We start from the raw sequence: 24,288 nt of genomic DNA, 5'->3' as shown, positions 1-24,288 counted from the left end.
TATGACAACAGAATACATTACAATTTATATTACACATATAGAGCACGATTTTATATATCTCTGGTTGTACACAGAGTAGAGTCACATCCTTCGCATCTTCTTACATGTACTTAGGGTAATGATGACCATGGCATTCTACCATCTTTCCTACTCCTATACCCCCTCCCTTCACTTCCCTCTCCTTTTCCCTTTTGCTCTATCTAGAATTCATTTAATCCTCCCACCCCAACCCCCTCCTTTTCCCTTTCGCTCTATCTAGAATTCACTTAATCCTCCCACCCCCCCCCCCACCACCAGCATATTATGGATCAGCATCTTTATGATTTCCTAATATTAAATCAACCTTCCATTCTGACAATAAGCACTGCTTGTTCAGGATGTAGTCTATTCTTGATATGATAGTGGATTCTGTCTCCTAATATTTTAATTTTTTAAACTGATCCACAAGAATGGTAACAATTTGTATATTTCTTATTGTAAGTTGTCAAGGTAACATTATATTTGTTACATAAACTATGGTCTTTTATTTTCTCATTCTGTGGAATAATTTATTGGACTTTGAATAATTTAGCTTTTAAAGGTTGGGTAGAATTTCTCTATGAAATAATCATTCTGGTCCTGATGTGTGTGTGTGTGTGTGTGTGTGTGTGTGTGTGTGTGTTAGGAGTATTTCCTTAATAAAATATTCTGTTTTTTAATATTATAGAGAATACTGTTTGAATTGTAGTTTCTTTTCCTCATGCCTTATCAAAAGTATTCCGGTACTTTAGGGGTAAAGAACATCATAATGTTTTTTCAAATGTTACTTCACTATTATACTGAGCTATTTTGTCTTATATGAGTTGATTCTTAGTTTAAGTATAGAACAGTCTCTTTTATACCTGTATAGACCATGAGTTTTCAGAATAGTTGGAGTTTAAGTCACTAAGTGTTTGTCTTAGCTTCATTCTCAGATCTGGTAATATATGGTCACACACAATTAAGGTATGCTTTTCTCCTTTGGGAATTAAAGAATCATGAACGTAGAAGGATGAAGTATTTGGCATCAGATACTCAATTTGAAGAAAATAGAAACATCAAATATATATACTTACTATCTTAATCAACCAGCAATAGGTTAAGTGAGCCTTTTATTTTGTCATCTCAAAAGTCTAACTCAAGTTTCAACTGGAAAAAAAAATAAGATTTGTGTTCCATTTAGAACTCAGAAAAAATATGCTATTGGTTTTTAAAGCACTTTTTTTGTTTCTTGCCTGAAAATATGCTTTGTAAAAGTGAACAAAAAGACAAGTTTAAGTTAGTCTTTTATTCCATTGAAGAATAAGAAGATGACCTGTTTGTATATCATTTTGTGCAAGATGATATTGTGAAGAAGATAATAATTTAACTGAGGCAAAGAGAAAATGCAGTCATGATTAGCTAATATTCATTTGACTTATTTGCTTGATGCATTAGTAAAGGGATCTTAAGATTTTTTAAAACATGCTAATGGTACTGAGTATAATTATAGTGCTAAATGTTCATCATTTTCTCTATGATCTCAAAGACCTCCATTGAAAAAATATTTTTGTTTTCTTAGAAACTCGTTACATAGCAGGAATTAAAATAGCTATTCTCCAAATTTTTAAATCACTAACTCCTTCTGATAAACACAAAGTCTCTTGTAACCATTTAATAGTCTATCTTTATCACATCTTAAAACTAAAAAAGGGATCAAGACAGAGAGATTGTTTTGATTTCCATGCTCTCACTTTGTTTTTGATTCCCTCCTGCAGAGTGTGTGACATACCTCTGAGCTGCTATTGTCTTTGTTAATAATGGTTAGAGGGAGAGCCCTGTGGAAAGAGGCAAGCTGTGAAAAGTAAATGAAACAGGAGTAAGGAAGAAACCATGCTGGCTAACAAGAGTCCCCCACTCACCACCCATGCCAAGACCAGGAAGAGCATTGTGATGTGTCTGTCATAAGGACATAGTCATTAGCATTCCTAATTCTTCAGGAACTTTTATCAGAACACATTAAATCAATGAAACATCCCCAAGGACACATGTCTCTATTCAATTCCCAAGAGCTTAGAAAGTTAGTTCCCTTCATCTGTTCACCTGCTTGAATTTAATATTCCTAATGGAGATCCTTCCTGATCTTTGAAAAGGTGGTTGGTTTTTAAATTAAAATATAAATTCAGAAAAATAGATAATATGAGAAAGTAGATATGGAATAGAAGGGATGAAACAAACACTGAAGAATGACTTGGACAAGATGTATCTGCAAATTAGTGAAGTCATAAGGCATCTATTCTAAAAATTGCTTTATGGTATCATGGAGACTGAATCCATTCCCTAATGAAGACAGAGGCAAATTTTGAGCATTCAATTAAATATGTTTAATTCTTGTCTCTTCTATTAGTAGCTGTTGGCAAATTAATTAACTGTCATGTAGAAACTCTGACCCAGGAAACCAATTCAGGGTTCTTCAGGTGGAAGAAGATGCAAGACAAAGTTAGGCTAGTACACATTTTATTTAGTTGTGGTCTCTTCCTCCAGCTACGAGCTTCAGTTCCCAGCCAGTTCCATTTTAGTCCTCATTTTTGCCCCCATTTTGTGCCCATTATCTCATTTCACCCCGAGTCTTATCCATAGGCCCTTTTTATATGCAGGTCAAACAATGAAGGCACACTGCCAACAAGTTATATGAGGGTGTGGGGGGTGCACATGCTCACAAGTTAATATTTATGACCTTAAGTACATATGCCGAATCAGAGTTTTTCTGGTCTTGACTAACAATAACATACTCAGTTTCCAGCCCTGGCTACACACTAAAAACAGCCCACCAGAAATTTCAATGAGGGAGTCTAACTAGTGCCATTTGGGGCCTGCCCCAACATTAACTTATTAGACAGTGTTTCAAATTTTAAACACAAGTTAGTGTATATGTTATAGTATTGCTACAATATTTAAGTGAAGCAATAATGTTTAAAACCCAGACTACTAGTTACTCAATGCTGTTACTAATACTTATATTTTAAGCATGCACACACACACACACACACACACACACACACACCCTATAGTGTAAAATATGAGAGAATAAAAGACAACTCTAGAAATACAATCATGATCAAGGTGGTATGTACCAAAGTATATATAGAGAGAAAATGCCCCTGTACTTATAATACCATTACTCAAATGTCAACAGTAAGGGATCAGGAAGTAATTTCAATTTGGTCATCCATATATAGGCAAGGAAAAGTGATTTCAGGAGCAAGAAATTAATCCCAAATCTTGAGGACAAGAGATGCAAAGTGTTCACCTTCCATAAAAGACAAATCTGTTTCTCCTGTGGCCAAGTCCTACAACTCACCAACTCACCTTGGCTATCATACAGGTATTCTGACTATAAATAGGGATGGTGACACTGCCAGCAAGGGTTCATTGGAATCATTAATGGAAAGCTACTAACTCAAACAACTTTTCTCAAGAGTATGTAAGAAGAATACAAAGACAAGATTTTGACCTTGCTCATTTGATAGCATGCCTCTTATTAAACAAATATATACTATTATTTTTAAATATTTATTTTTAATTGTAGTTGGACATAATATCTTGATTTCTATTTATTTTTATGTGGTGCTGAGGATCTAACCCAGAGCCTCTCAAGTGCTAAAAGAGCCCTCCACCACTGAGCCACAACCCCAGCCCCAAATATAAACTATTATTAATTTAATTTAATAAGCATAAAATAACATTTACTCCTGCAAGCTTCTTTAATTACAGTCCATAGTTAATGGGTAATGTGACCCATTTAACCTATTGGATTTTGCCTCATTCTCTCCTCACTCAGAACCTCTATAAGCCAGATTTCTCTGTGATTCAGCAGGACTCATTCACAGGACAGGTGGTCAAGCAGCTTTAACCATGATCCTGATCATTTTTTTTCCATTTTGTTGCTTGACTTCTAAGGCTCTCCAACATAGCTTTTTATGAACCTAAGTGTACATTTGAATCACCTGAAGATTCTGATTCTTTATATGTGAACTGTGCTTGAAACTTTCTTTTAATAAGCTCCAAGATAATTCCAACAGTGCTAGTCCAAAATTTACATTTTGAGAATTAAAATTCTTCCCTTTGGCTCTTTCCACTCCTGGCTGCTTCCTATCAACTTTTACTCTTCGAGGACAGCCCCCATTAGACATCTCTTTCTTTTAGATTTAACAGGAAGAGAAAAATGCCAACCTGTTTCTTCCTTGTTCCTTTTAACACCTCCCCCATTCTACAAGTTCTACTTTCATAATGTCTTTATGTCCACAAATTCACTTACAACACCAATTTAAGAATGATCCTATTCAAATAACGGAAACCAAATTCAATCTATGGGTTATTAGTGTGTGTGCAAGTCTTCCAAAAATAAAAAAATCTACCATTCTCTTTTGTATATCTAGTAAGATATTGAATAAAGTATAGAAAAAGACAACATTCATACATTCCTAGTAGAATTGCATACACAGTGGGAGGTATTTTCAGAATGCATCATGAATATATGCAGCTCCTTGAGGTAGAATATGAATTTTAAAAAAATCAATCTTTAGTATTAGTCTTTTATCCATGATTTTAGAAAAATAAATTAGAAAATCCTTCATTATCTTGCATATATCAGATAACCCTGATATGGTTGGAGTTTCATGACATAAATTAAGTTAAAATTCAAATTGGAAATTATAGACAGACTACAAAAAGAATCAAACTGTTAAGACAATGTAATTCTAGATTTAGAAGTTTTCTAAAAATTTTTGATCCTAATGATGAATTTTAGAAAGCTAAATGATTAAATATTTCAATTCATTCATGATGATAATTCATATACAGTTCAATATGTGAAAATTTATACAATCTTATATGAACATATATTTCAATATATTTGTTTTACAGGCACAAAATATTATAAATTTCTACTGAATATTTATTTATTTTCAGAAAAAGAAAAAAGAAGTTTCATTGCTTTGTTAGCAAAGAAGAAACACAGGAGACTTCTGTACCAGAGGCTGTGATTCTGCCCAGTGATCTCTGAGGAATCTCAGCTAAGTCTTAAGAGTAGATAGAAACGAGATCAGTTTTTACCAAATTGGTCTTAAATATTTGACAGGTGAGTATAGCCTAAACACAGTCCTACATAGACATTTAAAAGGAAAAAAAAAAGTTAAGGTAACTTAAGACATACACTTGTGTCAGTCCTACCCAAAGTCAGTAAAGCTGGAGGCTATAAAGGAAGGGTTCTTGTGTAAGAGTGCCTAATAATCATGATCACAAAGGACTCTAGTTGCAAGTTTGTACAAGTTAATTTGAGCCCCCTGGCTCCTTTAGCTTTCCTTTGCCAGTGGTGGCACCTGCCAAAATGGATCAGAATCCTGTTGACTATGCATGGCTTTTCTTGGAAACATCAGGGACATACCCCTTCCCAATGATCCTCCACTTTGTAGAATGTGCACTGGTTGGCTTCCTGTTCTCTAGGGTCCTCTCAATCTCCCTGATTGGCAGAATGGTTGACTCACCAGTGTTGCAAAACCCCAAGAAGAGTTCCATCATTCTCTAGGTCCTGGTCAACTTTAGAGGGCATGGGCCAAAATATTGACTGTTTTTTTTCCCCCTTGGTGCTTTTACTTCCTTTACTTTGGTCTCCAAGTTTTTGGTTTTAAACACCCAGCAGGCCAGTTTCATCAGTCTTAAAGTGGCAATTACAGGTTGGTACTTCAATATCTATAATTTTACAGTTACCCTTTTCATTTAATTGATGTCACTATCAGTACTGGAAGTCAGCAGTATATACTATTATATTTTACAGGTGATGGCTTATCTCAAATTAATTCATTTTTTTATTAGAAGCAGAACTCTGCAAAACACTAATAGGCAACAGCTATGAAGTTTACAAGAAAACTACAAAATGAAATTGACAGAGTAAAAATTATTCAATTTGTGTAATATATACGAATCAAAAAATAGTTTTTATAATCTTAAAACTTTACTTAGTTATATATTATATACCCTGTTTCTTTTGGAATCAGTAATATTTTCTGAAAAAAAAATGATCTTTTGAACACAACTTTAAATAAGCTAAAGTCTAGCCTATTTTGGAGTCATCCTAACATGCAGTAAGATGAGAAGCAGAGCTTTATCTCAGGCAAGGTGAAACTATTGAGAAATAACAGAATACAACATTATATCTGAAACACGAATCAAACAAATACTAAGAGGGCTTTTAACTTTTAGTGTGAAAAGAGTGGCAAAATGCTTCCATATTTTATAATTTCACTTTTAAACAGGTCAGGCTATCCTTACTACCTTCCAAATATACATTCAAATTCCAACTTTGGTGTAAGGAATAACACAAAGTTGTATGGAAACAGGAGTTACTTTATCTTATGAAATATCAAATGACAAGAATAAATACCAACCAAATTTGTTCTTTCCAAATAAATTTGAAAATATTGTTATAGATAATTTTAGTTTGTAGAACACCAACTTGGCAAAGTGCTCTCGTAAGCTTTACATTTAACTAAGTCTAATTTAGAATCCATAGTGTATGGTAACAATAATCACAGGTTTGCATAAATTAGCAAAAATCAAAGGATGTCCTTAAATCATTTATATATTTAGAAAACAGTGTTAGTGATCAAAAATTGACTTAGTCAAAGCAAGCAGATATACACAGGTCTTCAAATGAGAGTGTGGCCCTTCTATGTCAGATACAATGTATAAAAGAGAGAACTTATTAGTTATCTTGCCAGTAAACTTACATAAACTTCCACTTTATAAACTCATTACATAACACTTAGACAAGGCTTAGACAGATACAGTTTTCAGATGCATACATATACATGGTCACATAAATTTAGGGTGAAAACTACATTTTTATAACCTAAATAATACTTGTTTGTTTAACCAATTACAAAGCAATCATTTAAGACTTTAAACAAGTTTAAACCCTAATTCCTTTAAGACTTAGTTTCTCCAAGTAATAAAACTTAACAGATACAAGAAAATTATCTTGATAGATAAGAACTTATCAATGTTTCAGACTTTGCTTCATTTCAGGACATTAAAGTTTAAGTTACTTGGATTGACTGTGATAATTGTAGCCAATTTAATCACAAACACAAACGATATTTACCTTCCTCAAAACTTCTGACTTAAACATTCACAACTTGTTTACATTGTTAGTTTTATCCTCTTTCATCTTGGACTTTGGCACAAGAATATAACTTTACCAGACAAAATACTTTCTCATCCAGAAACATTTCTTTTACCTTCTAATTGCCTATGCTAAAATATTGCCATACCTATAACTTTCTTTTATATTTTCTAGTTTCAGACCCTTTCTTAAATTTATATTCTGAAACAATTCTTATGAATTTTATCTGTGCATTTAATTTATATAACAAATTTTATTCTAGGAGAGGGTTGGACAATCTAGCATATACAAAAACTGTGCCTGAATCTTTTTTCTCCCAGCTTGCATTTAAAGGATTGGACCATAGGAGATTTTTTGAGCCTCTCTGCTCACTTATTATTATCATAATGCTGTAAACTCTCAGTGAGTTCCCCACTATCAATTGTACCCAAAGGCTCCTTTCAGGCCTTTTTCTTATACTGGGCATATTGATATGCAATGGATGAGGCACTTTCCCTTCTTTTCATTAGGCTTCCTTGAAAAATTTTTTGCAGAGGCTGCCTACAAATCATGGGTTGGCCTTAGTTTATGTATTTTACTTTTCTGGGTGCAGTTATTTATTCTCCCTATGCATTTAATTTGATGGGGTACTTTTACAGCCAGAATTGCTTTGCCCCTGTGATGGATATCCCATGGCCAAATGGGGTGTCCTGTCAGATCTTAAAAGGGGAGAATATTCCTGTCCCCAGGTCATAAACTGAAAGTGCTAGAACATACTGACACTTCCTTTGTGACCAGCAGCCTCCAACCCCCAGGGGCAAAAGAGGCTGGAAGGCAGGGCAGAGGCCAGGTTCTCTTTGGCCATTTTTATACAGCCCAGACAGCTTTTCTCAGTTTTTTCCCCCACTTTGAGCTAGTGCAGTTTAACCACAGTGAGATGATCTGCTGCTGTCTGAGGTCAGGCTCAGAAACAATGCTAGGCATGCCAGCAGTGGGTATAAAAGATTTAAATCTGGGGCTGGGGATGTGGCTCAAGCGGTAGCGCGCTCATCTGGCATGCCTGAGGCCCAGGTTCGATCTTCAGCACCACATACAAACAAAGACATTGTGTCCGCTGAAAACTAAAAAAAAAAAAAAAAATATATATATATATATATATATATATATATATATATAAAAATTCTCTCTTTCTCTCTCTCTAAATAAAAATAACTATTAAAAAAAAAGATTTACATCTTTTTTTTAACCCTTTCTTGTGGTGTCCTGCTGTACTTGCACATCAGAAGCAGTGTCTTTTGGCACTTCAACTTAATTTCTGACAGGTCAGACGCCTTATCATGCAACTGCATGAATGCCTGTACATACAGAATCTCTTTCATATACTTTACTCCTGACAGACCAACTTTAAATTCAAGATTGTATAATAATCCAGAAAACTACTAAAAGGCCAGATTGTTATACTAAACCATTGTTCTTTTAAATAGGTTTATACCTATAGGTGGCCCATTCAGCCAAGATCTCTCTGCTCAAGAGACTACCAGTAAGATCAACACATCACGGCCTGTGTCTTTTTTTTTTTTTTTTTTTGGGGGGGGGGTACCAGAGATTGAAAGCAGGGGCATTCAACTGAGACACATCCACAGGTATTTTGTATTTTATTTAGAGACAGGATCTCATTAAGTTGCTTGGTGCCTCACCATTGCTGAGGCTGGCTTTGAACTACCTCCTGGGACACTAGGATTACAGGCATGTTCCACCATGCCAGGCTTGGCCCATGTCTTAAAGGGCCAATAACAGATACATAAAAGAGACAGACACAGCTGCTGGGACAGTCCCTCAATCCCCCCACCCTCTGCCCTTATTCACAGGAATAGCTCCTCTGGTTCATCCTGTCTGCTAATTGTCCTACATTTGGCTCTCAATAAGATTACCAACCACCTTGCATTCTCTGCATAGAAGTGGGTTCCTTGGAGAATCAGGCCTGCCCAAGAAAGCAGAAGCAGGGGTAGCAGCCCTTGGGTCCTTCCTGGGCTACCAAAAAGCTTTGTCTTTATCCCTGATGCCAATTCAATAATGAGTACAGGGTTTTGAGAAAAAGAAAAAAGAAGGTTTATTGCTTTGCTAGCAAAGGAGTAACACAGGGGACCCCTGTCCCAGAGGCTGTGATTCTCTCTACTGTAAATTTAAAAGTCAAGTATAGGTACATAGTAAATGAAAGATTTGTTTTAAAAAATGAATATATATAAACATGAAAGATTTTCAATGTTATATGTATCATAAATATTTCAGAAAATCATAAACTAGTTACACACAAAGAAATTTAATAAAGTAGATATTTATTTATTTACTTAATTCAGATGTCAAATTGGAAAGTAAATATAATTTGAAAGAATATATTTTAATGGCACAAACTAAATTTTGTGATTTTCAAGGGAAATGATAAATTATTATTTTCTACTCTTACATTAATTCCTGGCAACCTGTTACTTATGAGTCTCTGAATGACTAACTTAAAATGATTTTGATCAAATATAAATGTTCATTACATTTAATGTAATAAAGGTGAATATCAAATTGAAATGACAAAATTTGGGAAGCATATTTTAAAAGTCTTGGAGGGTCACATGTATGAAATCAAGGCTGGTATTCCAAGGTAGGGACCATTTGTCACTGGACAAAATTTATAATATAATTGCTTTTGATTGGTAAAAACAGTGAGATAATAGTATTGAAACAGTATCAGTGATCAAGATGCTGAGAATATCCTTAGGACAAAATTTTTAAAGAAAGTTTCTTCAATTTTTTCCTGCCCTTATATTCCAGAAACAAATGCTTCTTGGAAGAAGTAACTTTTCTTGTGTAAATTCGGTATCATATTGTTTAACATAAGCATATGAAACTTTACTCACTACATCATTGTTTAATAGAGATACAGAAAAGTATTCCTGTTTCTATTTTTGATAAACTTTTGATTTTAACAGGCTTAAGAACATATAAGCCTTCATATAACTAAACGTTCTCCCATGTAAAGTGTTTAATTCAATGGTATGTTGATATTATCATCAGGTTGTGTGGCCATCAATAAAATCTAATTTTAGAACATTCTATTCATTCTTCCTCCCCGCCCTCCAATCTTTGATACACCATGGTTCATGAAAACAGTAGGTCCTACTTATCCAGTTCTTCCTCTTGAGGCTTAAGTTACCTGCAATCCAAAATGTTCAATGAAAAATTCCAGAAATAAATATCATGTTTGGAGCCATACCGCTCCAAACAATCTCTTTTTCTGCATTTTAATGCTGTAGACACTACCTGTTAGTCACTTAGTGGCATCTTAATTATTATATTCCAGCAATTGTATTCAAGTAATCATTACCCTATTGCTATGTCATAATGCCCACACCACTTACCCTACTATATCTCACACACAGACATTGTATCTTCTCACAGTATCACAAGAAGACCACTGTAAATAAGATATGTTGAAAGAGAAACAAAGAGTCCACTTTCATACCACATGTATTATAGTATTTTCTCATAATTATTTTATATTAGTAACTGTTAATCTTATGGAGCCTAAATGTATGTTAAATTTTATACTCTCTGTACATATAAGAAAAAATGTATATATGTATTTTCAGTAATTTCCATGGTTTCTGGCCTCTACTGGGTGTCTTAAAACTTATCTGCTATGGATAAGGGAAGACTACTATGAAGTATGATGATGGTCTTCCTAATCTTTTTTAAGAATCAGATTGTCTTCTTTATGTTGGAAATTAGTTATTAGATCTTTGGAACAGAAAATATGCAAAAGTATTTGAGGTCATATATTTCAGAAATGAAATGCAGACAAATACTAAAAGCAGGATTATAATCAGAGTCTGTGATCTGCTTCTTAGCCAGGTATCACAAGTAAACTAGTTAAAAATAAATTCCTCCTCAATACCAAAAGGCTGCATAAAATATGGGCTTATTGACCAAATGACTGAGTTTCATGGTTTATTTCTAGTTTTCCAATTATTTTAGTAATATTAATCATATTAGAGATAGGTATAGGGGTTTAAGTATAAAATTTTCCCCCAAGGGTACATATGTTAGCAAACTCAAGTAACCAACAGTGTTTTGATATAAAAATTTTATATCAATAATCTTTTAGTTTCACAAATCCCTCAGCAAAGAAGCTTTATGGGATTAGCAGCATAGTAGTACTAATACTATTAACCTCTTCCAGTATGTTATTCTAATTTTCAGGCAGTGAATGAAGAGACTAAGGCCAATGAAGCAGAAAACAGGTTCTTCTAAAGTACTAAAGTTATTACAATTAAGTTTTTAGGCAATTTTCTATAATTCTCAATATTAAATTATATTAGGATCTCTATATTTTGAAGATGGAAATATGGAGGACCAAGCTGTGCCCTAGATTATATGAATAACTATCCTAATTATAGGTATGCATCCCTGCATAATATTAGTAGCTGATATCTTTTTGTACTGGAAAAATACATTATGAATCAACCAATCAGTCATTTTTTAGACTAAACAGAATCTATGTAATTATTGAACAGTGTTGTAGTAACTTGCAACTACTTAAGAAATGTGTGTTCCAATGTCAGGTGAAAAGAGCAAAAGAGCTTGCAACTGAGCCTACACAGGGAATCTTGTAAAATTGAGAAAGCCTCTAAATACAGTCCATTTTCCATTTCTCTTTCAGTGAAAGTCTGATTACAAAAACTAGCTCTTAAAAATGACCCTAAAAGTCTTGTTTATGTAGAAACTGTGATTTTATGTCTATGTATGTTTAATTGGAAGTTTTCTTTTCTATCTAAAAGCGGTTGAGTCTAATCATATAAAAACTAATGTGTATAAGAACCAGTATCAAGAAAATTGAATTCACAAAAGACTATGAGAACAAATCCAATAAAATCAAGAAGAGTATCTTACAGCCATCATAATTAAAAAATACAAGTGTCTGTTAACATCCCACAAACATAAATCAACAAAGAAGTAATATGAATTTGAAAGTTTCAAACCTTACAATCATTGTCTTTAGTTATCTGGATCTTGTTTTGTTGGTCTTGTTGGATGATATCTATTCCCCTTGATCTTAAGATCTTGTGTGAATGGTTATTTGATTCTTGAATATTACTAGAAATGTTCTACTATAAAATTCAAACTAGGAAATTTTACAAAAATATCAGGGTTGCTGTGTCGTAAAGAGTCAACATTTTGGAATTTTATTGCTGTGCTAACAGCATCTGATAATGATTTTTTTTTTCCTTTGAGGTTTGAGGAGTGTCAAGTGACATGTCCCAACAAAAGAAAATAACATTCATGTCTATGAATGATAAAGTCAGGCGTCCCATCTCTGATCCTTGTAGTGTTTGGCCATGTCTGCTTAAAAAAGCCTTGAATTCGAAATCTGTGAACATTCCTAAACATATGAGCTCACCTGTCAGTAACCAATAAGGAGAAAAATCATAGGCTACAGAAATAATTGATCGCCTTGTCTTTAGCTAATACTTGGGCCATGAAAGCTCAAGTAACCCAAGTAAAGTATATGTGGCAAAAATTATTTTCTTCTTATTACACAAGTTATTTTCTTTTGTAAGTTTTTCTTTCTTATTGCACAACTCTTCCTATCTACAGATTTTTTTTTGCCAAATTTCTTAGCATTAGTTAATAGAGCACGTTATATAATCAAAAGTATTAATCATGTATTCGTATTAAAGAGTTATAAGAGTTAATTTCCTCTAGGATTCTTCATAAACTAAACCTATTCTAAATTTTATTGAGATATCAAGGAGGGGAGAGTTAAAATATTTTCAAAAAATATTGACAATATAAAAATGAATTACATGAAAAATCACTGGGGATATATGTATCATGGAAAAAGAGAAAAAAATTCCACTGTTTAATCTGCCATGGCAAGCTTCAATTTACCCACTATTCAAGGCTGTCTCCAAATCTCCACCAAGTCCTTTCAGATTATCCCCACCCACTTTGGCCTCACCTCCTCTGAAATCACCTGTCAATGGCATTTGGTTGATTTACTACCTTGTAGTATTCAAATTAATTCACATGCTAGGTCCCTTTCTACTCACTTTTTCTTTATTTTGTATTATCTAAGGTGGAGCTCCCTCACCTAGCGCACATAGCACATCATTCTATTTCTGTTCCCACTGTCTTTGAGCTTATTCCATTTAGAGTTACTTGTATTTTTTATTCTCCTATGTCTATTTTTCACCCTTCCATTTCCATTCAGATTTCATTCATTATTTGATGTTAAGAAGAAATACACTTTGTATGTGAAAGCCCTTTCCACCTCCAGAATCTCCACTCATAGATAAATTGACTCTCTGAAGCAGCTTGAACAGTAGTTATTTCTCTTCCTAGATTCGTCTTATTTATTTTCCTTGTACTTTTATTTGGACAAACAGGAACTCTTCTTAGACATACTTAGAATACACAATAAGAGGAATGAGTTTTGATAACCACTACAATTTTTCTTTCCTGTGGACTGTGGATAAAAGCTAATTTGTTCCACATTTTCCTAAGTGGATAAGGAACTAATTGGGAAGATTAAATTTCTCTATACAAAATTGCTGGATAACATTCTTCTCTATATCCTAAGGAAAATCTGAGTAAAATTTACATTAATTACTATTGTCTTTCTGATGTGAGGGAAAAAGAACTACAAAAAGTGCTGAATTGATTCCCCAAGATTAGCATAGGACCAAACATCATCTGCCAGTCACATTAATATTATATGTTATTTTTTAAAATTTATATTTAAATGGCAACTACTGGAAGGTATATTCCATTTTCCAGAGAAATTTTGAATTTTTTATATCATTGGCATGTTTTTGAAATAACATAGCACTAACTCTTTACTAATTTAATTTTGATTGACACATAATATTTGTACATATTATGAGATTCAATGTGATATTTTGATTTGTGAATGCATTGATTAATGATCAATTTAGGGTAATTAGCATAGCCATCACCTTAAACTTTTCTCATTTCTTACATTAAAAATCTCTGTTTGAAGATATACAATTTATTATTGTTAATTATGTTCACCTTGCAGTGAACCAGAGTTATTCCTCCACTCTAATCACATTTTACACATTAGCAGACCTCTCCTTTTCTTCTCTCCCCATTAATCTCCACAGTCCCTGGGAATCACTATTCTACTCTCAATATTATTGAGATAAGTTTTTAAGATTCCACACAAGAGGAAGATCATGCAGTGTTTCACCTTCTATGCCTGACTTATTTCACTTAACATAATCTCCTCCAGCTTCATCCATGCTGTCACAAATGACAGGATTTCATGCTTTGTATGGATGAATAGTATCCCTTTGTGTTTATTTATAACACATTTTCTCTATTCATTTGTCCTTGAAAAGACATTTCAAGCTGAATTCATATTTTGGCTATTGTGAATAGGGCTGCATTAAACATGGAAATGCAAGTGTCTCTTCAACACCTTAATTTCATTTCCTTTAAGAGCACAGGAACTAGTGGGATTGATGAATCATATCATTCTATTTTAGGTTTTAGGGGGAACCTTCATACTGTTTACATAATGGCTGTACTAATTTACATTCTAAGGAACAGAGTATAAAACTTCTCCTTTCTCTACACCCTTACCAGTATTTATTATTTTTGTCTTAGGGATAATTTGCATTCTTATTGGAATGAGGTGATATCTCACAGTGATTTTGTTGAGCACTTTTCCATATATTCTTTTGAAAAATGCCTATTTTTAGATCTTTAGTTAATCTAAATTGTGTTTGTCAATTAGTGCTCAAGATGTTCCAGGTACCATTTTGAATATATTATATATGGTTGAAAATAATGTTTCTTCACTTACAGAATAAGAAACTGTGGCCATGATCACACAGGGAGATTTACAGTGGCAGAGTAAGGGAATGGACCCAGGCAACTTGCCACCAGAGTCCATCTACTTTACCACTAAGTCATAATGAGGCCCATAGTGGGTTAGCAGTGCTAGATAAATAATATGTACTGCATATAATATGAATAAATAATATGTACTTGTTAATATATGCCCTTGCTATATATTACTTAATAATGAGAATATTATGGGTTTAGTTTTTACCTTGCCAGATAAAATCATAGAGAAAATTAGGCTTTCTTCTCCAAGCACTGTAATGTTAGAGACAGAATATGAATGGAAAAGTGATATGGGGTCAGAATCAGATATTTATCTGCAAGTTGGAGTTTTGAATTCAGACTTAGCAAATTTATTACATTCACTCTCAAGTTGTCCTCAATAAGAAAAAAATAATAACTACTGAGGACAAGGTCTGATTCAGTGTACTGTCTTCAGGAGGAGACTGAAACAAAAATAATGATCATTAATATTGGCTATGTTGGTCTACACATCATAAAAATCTCACTGTGGGAAAACAGAGTGGTCAGATTTTGAGGTACAGGTGATAGGTGTACATTGTCACCTTTCTTTCTTAGTTGTCACCTACTTAATACTTTTGAGAAATATTAAGGGCAAGAACAGAATGCACCTAAGAGGCAAAAATAAAGAAATTACTTCAAAAATGCAATGAATCAAACATAAAAGAAAGCAAAACAATTGTCAGGAAGAAAGGGAAAATTGGGTTTATGTCTACAGGACTAAAATTAATTAAAAAGAATATAACTCCACTGAAAACAAAGCCTGTTGTTTTCCCTGATTGAATTATCCAGTCAATAAAAAGCATTAGAAGAAGAACATAAAAAAGAAAAATCTTATTTGTACCTGCTTTGATATGATTAAAGGCAAAAATATCAGTTACTAACAAGCAAAACAAGAAAAAAATTGAGTCCAAAGATCATGGATTCCTATAATCAGAAAATATAGAGTAGAATCCCAAATAAAATTTCAAACGTATCCAGCCCTAGATTTATAGCTTTCAGGTCTTCTGTCTTAATATTCTTTCGGACTTCCACAGCTACAGATAATTCTTTTTCAAAATAGAAAGCTTTTATTTTCTTGGTGCAAGACTAAGCTCAAAATAATTATTAAAACATATTTTCCATAAAATCTAGAGGCACAAATTTAGAGAAGTGGATATTTTGAGGGAATTAAAAACTGAGTAAAATAAGAAGATTATGGGCAGGAAATATTATTAATTATTAATAATTAATCATGGCAAGGTATTTTTGTTGCTACTTCTAGTAAATGAGTAACAGTATAAGCTTAAACTCTCTCCTCCTTCAGTTTCTACCACCTCCCAATAGCACCTCCAGCTGGGGACCAAGTCTTCCACACTTAAACCTGAGAGACATTCCAGCTACAAACTCTTAACAGTATAATATGTTTTCTCCTACTCCATCTCATCACACCCCTCTTCAGTCTGTACTGTACAACTATGACCCCTCACCCCATGGTTTATTCATCTTGAATGTCCTGAAATTGTTATCCTGTTATTGTAATATTTGGGGATTATTTATCTTAAGAATGTTATCCTGTTATTATAACCATATTGCTGTCTATATGCTCTGTTCAGTTTGGATCCATGAAAACAAAAATGTTAAAAAGTAAATATGCTGCTTGTTTTGTTTTGTTTTAAACTTGGCCTTTCCTAAATTGAGGCTACACAAAAAGTTTCCCTGTCATTTTTTTTTTCTGAGCAAATGGAAAAACTATCACATTAGTGCACTGCTGATAAAAGGATTCCTCTCTATATCAATCAATAATCTTCAGATTTTTGTCAGTAGCAGCCAGTCATAATCCCTGCTGTGCTTCATGACAAGCCACTGCCTAATACTTGTTAAAAATGCATATTCTTGGGGCTGGGGATGTGGCTCAAGCAGTTAACGCGCTCGCCTGGCACAGGGCAGGGTGCTGGGTTCGATCCTCATCACCACATAAAAATAAAGATGTTGGGCTGGGGATGTGGCTCAAGCAGTAGCACGCTGGCCTGGCATGCATGCGGCCCAGGTTCGATCCTCAGTACCACATACCAACAAAGATGTTGTGTCCACCGAAAACTAAAAAATAAATATTAAAAAAAAATTCTCTCTCTCTTTCTCTCTCACTCTGTCTTTAAAAAATTTAAAAAATAATAAAGATTTTTGTCCACTGAAAACTAAAAAATAAATATTAAAAATTCTCTCTTTCTCTCTCTCTCTCTCAAGAAATGCATATTCTTGAGCCCTAAACCAAGCCTATTGTATACAAATATGTATACAGTCAGTTTTGGGGAATTCATGGGCAAATGGAAATTTTTCATACTAGTACTCCAATTACAAGCATAACACTAAATGTTGTGAGATAAAAATGAATAGAAACACCTGTTTTATGTGAACTTAAATAATTAAATTAATACATAGGAGAGCAGGAAAGAATGTCCCCTAGATGCACAAGCAATGTGATATTTCATTTGAAGATAATAATTTATGAAAATAGAGGGTATATATGCTGAAGATGGTGACCAACACAAACACTGCTTATTTTCCTCTAAATAATGCTTAAAGTAGTGGCATTATAATCTACATGATTAAACCATCATTATCTTAAACAAGTTTACAGATACAAAAAAAAATGACAGTGAAGGCTTGTCATTCAGTTTTTCAAGTTTACTAAACTCAAGGCTTTTTAATTTAATTCTTCCAGCTTTATTTGGTATACTAGACCAATAAAAATTACATATATTAAGGCTGAATTTGAAGCTAAAGCTGTACCTCAGATTTTGATCCAAAACATGAAGGCTAACAAGTGGTGAGGATGTCTTCTAATAATTTATGCAGATTCCCTAGTGTCAATGAAAGAGATAATAGAGTAAAAGAGGAGAAACCATTGCTTTCATGAGCTTTATGGTTCATGCATCAATGGTTCTTAGGGTATAATTAATAATGAAATAATAGCTAATTAACTATTAAGGCCATAGATTGATTATAAATTGTGATAAGCAGTAAAATCTTAAACAATTAGTGCTAGATTAGAGATAATTCCAGTTAATAATTGCATTTTGGGTTATTGTATTCTTGAAAATTGCTAATGGAGTGTATTTTAAGTATGTTTACCATGAAAAAAAATATATATGAAGTGATAGATATGTTAAATGGTTCTAGTTAGCCATTATACAATTTATGCATATTCCAAAAGGTTATGTTATACTTGATAAATACACACACACACACACACACACACACACACATATATATAGTTGTACCTGATAAATATATACATATATATGAAACTCATCAATGAAAATAATATTTTTAAAAAGTTTAATACAAAAGAAATGTATTTTGGATTGACGTAATATAAGGAAAGATTTAAGAAAGGGAGGACTGATGGATGTTTAAAACCTGAAGAATGAGATGAAGTCAGTCAATATTATGGAAATTAGGCCACCAATTATTAAAAGGTGACACATGCTATTCACTAAAATATCTACCTGTGGGAAGAGACAAGGAGAGTATTCTCAAGCCAAAAGCTGACTTCGCCTCATTGTTGTACACATCTGTTTGATGGACTCTTCCATATTTGTGAATACAATTTATGATCCAATTCCTTCACATACTTACTCTTTCAGAATGTTTTGAAAAAAACTGGGGAAGGAGGTCCTCATGCTCACAAATAAATAAGTTGCTCCAATTTGAACAAATATTCACATTCTAAAAAGAGGAACAGAAAGAACAAAAAAGGACAACTAGAAAATTTAAGAGAGTTTCAAATATCCATTATCAAAAACAAGAGCGGTCACTATAAAGAAGGTATAGAAGAAGATATAAATATTTGAAAAATAATAAATGTACATAATTCATTATTTAGAATATCTGACATGCAGTATTTTATTATTTTTATTACTTATTATTATTATTGAGTAGGGATTATTTTTTCATCATCCCCATGACACCCAGAGAAATATATGCCCACATATTTTTTACCTATCTGTTTACTAAGCCTTAAGTTTACATTCTGAGAAATACTATATATGGAAAATGTATAGGGGAGAAGGTGTGAGAAAGTGAGGGAATGTTTGCATGCTAGGAAGCACCGAACAACAGTGGCAGAATAATTAAGGATCTTTGCCTTCTACAGTCAGTGTGTAATTGGAAACTTGCTGATTTTTATTTGTGTTCCCGGTACTTGTCCTGTGCTCCATGCAATTGTTTTAAAACTTTGTGGTAGTGTCCACTTAGTCCATTTTGAATCATTTTACTTTCCAGTTTAAAGTTTTCCATATTGTACTTGAAAACACAGTTTCTTTCTTCAACTTTTTGGGTTTTCACCTTTTTTTTTTTTTCCCTAAAACCAATCTCATCTTTATGTGATGTGCTTGTGGTTTGTTGCCAACAAGTTTCAGACCTATGGTGAAGAGCCATCTGGCAAGGAGTTGCAAGCCTCCAGGAAAATGACGGAGAGCATTTCACTTTGGGAAAAGTTAGGGAAGAAAACTTCCTGTGTGTGGGAAAATAACCATAGAAGCCCTGAAGCAAATCAGAAGTCAGCACATTCAACAAATGATAAAGACTCATGTGACCCGAATAAAGGCAGAGAGATATGGACATCTCTCTTAATGTAGATTTCCTGTCATGTAGGACAGTGAAAAGCCAGTCTATTTCATATTCTACAAGCTCAAATACTGCTTGTGAACTGGATGAGGCGGGAAAGAACCAAAAAGGAGGACCAGTAGTTCTTCACTTTTTGTTTGTTTGCTCATCTCTCTAATCATTCTCACCCTTACAAACATAATAGAAGGGAAAAACAAAACCAACACAGAGAAATACATGCCCACACAGGCAACAACAAGGATACAAATCTAAGTGAGAAAGAAACCACTGGACAAAAGATGTGACAACAAATATCTAAGCATGAGTGGCTGAAGGACAAGCAAGTAAATTGCCCAGAATCATGAATATCATCAGCAATTCTCTTCTCCACAGTTTTCTCTAGTAAACATCAGAGTTGAGCTAAACATTTACCAGTAACCCTTCAGAAGAAACAAGACACATTGTAAGATCTGTAGACAACAGCTCCACTGGGCAGTGTTTGGATATGTCCAAAAATTGATCCTGCTATCTGCCAGCAGCCTAGACTGCTTGCTGACTCGCAGACTCAGATGGGGTGGCTGGAGCCCTCAGTATTGCTTCTCTGTAAACTCATTATCGCTTCTGTGTAAGCCAGAAGGAGATGTCTGGGATCAGGCCATTAATGTGTTCTTCAGTTCCAGTTGCCTGATTTGAAAGCTCATTCCCTACTGATTTGAAAGAACAAGTGACAGGCGACAGGCACTGGAAAAAAAGCATAAGAATTTGCCAAAGACGGAAGGACATTCTTAGGAATGTGATAAAGGTGGAGGGAGACGTCTTTTCTTTCAATTTTATGTTCTTTCTAGGGGTCTTCCCTATAAATATTTCCCATTTACTGCAGTATGTGGAGCAAATTTATCTGATAAACAAATATATATGAAGATACTAGAAAGCACCAACATTAAAGTCAAACAGTTGAATTTCTGCTGTCTACCTAGATTTTTTTAATTAAATATTATCTTTGACATTATAGAATTAACTAAATATAAAAACCTCCTGAGGGGAAAGTAAACTTCTATAAATCCTAAAAGGAGCAAAAAATAATTCTAGCATCCGGAACTCTTCAATAAAATGTTTATATGGTCACAACTAGACTAGGCAGGAGACGGTAGGGTTAAGAACTTTCTGCACCTCTACAACTTGGTTATAGGTTCTGGGTCTACCTGTGAAACTAAATCTGATTACAAGTTTTTCATCAGAAAAGTTGTAAAAATTTCAGTATATAGCTCATAGTCATTTATGAAGATAAAGTGATGTTATATTTTTAAAGGATTTGGAATGGTGCTGTGTAAGTGAAAATCAAAATATCAACTAGGTGACATGCTGTTGACTAAAAGAATTGGCAGGAATTTTAGCATCTGAAGAGTACATGGTATTTTTAAGCTCAATATAAAACCAGTTGTCTCAAATATCCTATCAAATCCATTGTCTTTCTATTGAACTACTAAAATTCATAAAGGAATTTTGTTCCTATTGCTACTAAGGACCCAGAAAGCAGGAGAATAAACATTAGGTGACCAGAAGTTTGCACCAACACTGTACAGATCATCTTTGTTCTCGTAAACAAGTCATTAACTTTTCAACCCCAGAAAACTTAGAAGCAGTAACAATGTTGACTATGAACTTCATACATTGGAAGAAATATGACTTGGTAATAAGTAAATAATTTGATAGTCAAATAAAATTATGTTTACAGTTAGTGGCAATGCCACCTAGACAGAGTTATAATAGATTTTAAAGGGATGGGGTGAGGAGTAGGTGTTTATAGAGTTTGGGAACTATCCTCAGTGGCCTTCCAACAGGTATCTGAAAGGGATTTGGCATATCAACGATACAATAGTATAGGATTGGTTGATATAGTGAGGAGAGGATCTTTAAGTGATTTTTTAAATATGCAAACTGTTGCTTGGTAAGCAAGTAGTTTGTCTACTAGAGCATTTTATTGTCCTAAGAAGAAGGCTGCTTGCCCCCATGAGCAATTATTATTCTGAAAAGAGGACTATTTGAGCAGTCTATTATTTGTATCAATTGATTTTTAGCAAGTTATTACAGCAAACCAGACATTTACTAGTTTGCAGTCTTATCTTCCTAGGGAAGAATTTCCTGAAACAAAAAATAAAGTCAGACTGATGAAGGAATCTTTGGTTGTTAGTCTCACAGATGAACTGTATAAATGCAGACAGCCTCAATTCTCACTTTTTAAAAAGAAAAGTAACTTTAGAAGGCAGAGCCATATAAAAATAATGGAACTGTGTACAGGAAAGGGACTTTAGAAATCACCTCATTCACATCAATCTCCTCTCTCCCCAACTGATGGATGAAGGAGATGAAACTCAAAGAAGAAGCAAATTATTTTCCCACACTCTACCTCTGGAGTGACACAGTCATATCCTCCTAAGGCAGGACTCCACTCGTGGTCTCTGACCTCATTACCCAATCGAAAAAGACATCATCTAAATCCAAGCTCAACGCACAAGCACAATGCTACTGTTCTTAAAGCTTCATCTCTCCCTTATTTCTGAACAGAAGCACGTTTCATATTTATCTAGAAGAGATAAAGTAAATAAAAATAAAAATGTGCAATTGGAACTGTGTTTATGCACACATACACATGCATCAATGCACAAATTTTAAAATACTCCAGAAGCCAAATGGAGATTTAGATTTTAAAATTTGTATTAAATTAAACATGGAAATTTTCTCAAAGTTTTCATCATTTCTTCACCACAAGAAAGACCTGGTAAATATGCAAAATAGCTATATATTAAGGAGTTTCCTTTAATCTCAAACTATCTTCCAACAAAAACAAAGCAATTTGCATTTTTTTTTTTGCAAATGGTTTTACAAAGTTATTAGAGCACCTGAAAATTCAAACCACTAAATTATGTATAATAACCTACCAGTTAAGTTCCCAGCTTGATGATAATTAAGCTGATTCTAAATAATCATCTGCTCTTAAGTATATATTTAAGGAAAACCCAGGTTTTCTTATATAATTTTGTTATTTAATAGGACCAGAAATGCACTGGGTTATATTTATTTCTTCCTTCAACTTTTACTTTAGGATCTATATGTGGTTAAAATTTTCTCTTTGAGAGTTTAAAATTTTTTATGTGTTTTAAACTTTGGTTGATATAGATGAACTGACTGAGCAAGTGTTGAGGGAGGCCATATATGTACTCAAAAGACACGGGGCTATAGCATGCTACAAATTCTGTTTTGTTTTGTTCTTCAATTATTAGCTATATAGCCTTGGAAAACATACTACCCTGTTTAATTTTCTTCATTTGTAAAATGAGGCTGTGTTGAAGTTTTTACACAATGCATGAAAGTACCTAAGGGCTCCATAAATATACCATTATGATGTATATTAAAAACTTTTGTATTCAAATAAAAATAAATCCATGGGAAGCAGAGTTTCCTTGTTAAGTAGAATATTGTAAGAACTCTAAGTTGCTCTTTTTAAAAATATGTACAGCTGTTTTGTACTGTGGACTTCTTCTAATATCCCCTCATAAACCAAACATTTGGGTAGGCATAACTTAAATTATTTCTATAAGTAGTTATGGAATGAACAAAATATCTTTCTTATTGATTTCAACATACATTTTCATAGTTACCTATATCCAAAGGTGTTACAATAGCACGCAGTTCTGACAATATTGCCTGCTTTTGGATATGCAGCTCACAGTGTATGCATCCTGTTGTGTCTGAGAGGATAGGGGTAAGGACTCGGGCCTCACTGTCATCCAAGGCAGCTTGAACTTTGCTTCTAAGAATTTCTGGGGGAGGGAGGGAAGGAGGGAGAGATGGATGGATAGATGAATTGATAGAGAGATAGATATAAATTGTGTTTTTCTTGTGATTTCAACACAATACAAACAACATGTAAGAATGATCTATAAAATATGCATCTTTGATAAAAGCAGCTAAGTCATATTTTTTCTCTCCACTTCACGTCTTAGCCTGTGCACTAGTGCACACAGACCCACAAGTGGACACAATTACTTTCTCAGATATAGCATTTTACCTGAAGAAGTAGGAAAACATAAGATTTCTCAATTAAAATTCGTTTTTTTTAAGGCAAAAGAAGCTATAACAGCTTTAAGAAATTATTCAAAATTGGCCATAATTTTCTATTTCCCCACAATCCCTCAGTTCTCCAGGGCTATAGTCAAATGTTTTGAAACATTCATTAGCACCTCTAGAACATAAATTTTAGAAAGGTAAACATTAAAAGCAAATAAAATAATTTTGTCTCTATAGTAGAATTTTAAAAGGCCATTAAAAAACAGTTTCTTCCACTCTGAATCTAGCAATATGCCTGAAATTACCCCCAGAGTTTGATTCTCTGCATTTCTAGAGAAAACCATTTAAAATTCCTAAATTCTCATCAGTGCTAACATGTTGTATCATTCTTGATTATTATATTTTTATTGTGGGTAAATCTAAGAAAATAATAATGTATGAGAGCAAGCTGAGAACCTTACTGATTTGTATAAGGTATAAATTGAAAGCCAACTGTTTTCCAAGGTCAAAGTGTAGCATAACTGCTTTTA

The sequence above is a fragment of the Spermophilus citellus genome (assembly GCF_964194105.1).
Source record: "Spermophilus citellus genome assembly, chromosome: 15".
NCBI lineage: Eukaryota > Metazoa > Chordata > Mammalia > Rodentia > Sciuridae > Spermophilus > Spermophilus citellus.
The sequence above is the reverse complement of the archived record's forward strand: the minus strand, read 5'-3'. Positions refer to the sequence as shown.